Here is a 1280-nt window from a genome sequence, read left to right as displayed (position 1 = left end):
CCGTTTCATGTCTTGGGGGATTACCTTGAGGTGGTAATTGCCCCTTTTGTCTTTGTGAGCTTGAAGATGCTAGTTGAGTCAATTGTGTTTCCAACATCTTGGTGTGAGCTAGAATGTTGTTGATGGTGGTTTCCTTTGCTTGACTATCTTTTTGCATTTGAGTGAAAAACTCTTGTTGATTCTTTTGCATTTGGAGGACCGCTTTTTGAACATCAAAACCTTGGTCATTTTGGTGATTGTATGGATTTTGGTTTTGGTAACCTTGGTTTTGGTTGTAAAAGGGTCTTTGATTTTGGTTTCTCATGGGAGGTGGGGTGTATGTTGTTTGAGGGTTTTGAACATTTTGGCTTTTGTATGAGAGATTTGGATGAAACTTGGTGTTTTCATTGTAATAGTTGGACTAAGGGGTACCACTCTTGTATGCTTGGAAAGCATTCACTTGTTCATTTGTTCCCCTACATTCACTTTGGTCATGTCCCAAAGTTCCACAATTCTCACATATCCCGCTTGGGATTGATGAGGATGCCGTCATGGCATTAACATGATACTTTGGTGATTTTGAGGCTTCTTCAAGTCTAGACATAGCCTTTTCAAACTTCAAATTGATTGTGTCAATGTGAGCACTAAGTTGAGCACCCAATTGAGTAACGGAGTCCACTTCATGCCTTCCTCCTCTAGTAGCCTTGCGAGGTCTACTATATTGTGAGTTATGGACCGCCATTTCCTCAATATTGTTCCATGTTTGATTGTCATCAACTTCGGTGAACATTCCATTTGATCCCATGTTGAGAATGTTCCTTGAATATTCATATAAACCGTTCCAAAATTGTTGTACCAAGAACCACTCGCTAAGTCCATGGTGAGGACATGAGCGACAAATTCCCTTGAACCGCTCCCAAGCTTCATACAAAGATTCTTCATCCCTTTGCTTAAAACCCGTAATTTGAGCTCTTAGCATGTTAGTCTTTTCCGGTGGGTAGAACTTTTTGTAGAAAGCTAGAGCCAACTTCTTCCAATAATCTATTCCGAGAGTGGCCTTATCAAGGCCCTTCAACCATTGTTTCACGGTGCCGATTAGAGAAAAAGGAAATAAGACCCATCGAATTTGGTCTTGAGTCACACCGGTTTGAGAAATCGCATCACAATAGTCACAAAAGGTTTCTATATGAGAATGAGGGTCTTCACTAGGCATCCCCCCAAATTGGCTCCTTTCGACTAATTGGATAAAGGCGGATTTGGCAATAAAATTTCCGGTCAAATGTTGTGGTATGGGAGTACCA

The 1280-nt window shown here is 41.0% G+C and overlaps 1 non-coding gene across 1 annotated transcript; it reads left to right on the top strand.

Annotated features, from left to right (window-relative positions):
* Positions 1-851: 851 nt before the first annotated feature.
* LOC141645556 (small nucleolar RNA R71) lies at positions 852-958 on the top strand. The gene has a single exon (XR_012545036.1). It is a non-coding gene; the product is annotated as a small nucleolar RNA R71 (small nucleolar RNA).
* Positions 959-1280: the final 322 nt, after the last annotated feature.

The sequence above is a fragment of the Silene latifolia genome, chromosome 2 (genome assembly GCF_048544455.1).
Source record: "Silene latifolia isolate original U9 population chromosome 2, ASM4854445v1, whole genome shotgun sequence".
Taxonomy (NCBI): domain Eukaryota; kingdom Viridiplantae; phylum Streptophyta; class Magnoliopsida; order Caryophyllales; family Caryophyllaceae; genus Silene; species Silene latifolia.
This window is presented reverse-complemented; position numbering and strand designations above follow the sequence as displayed.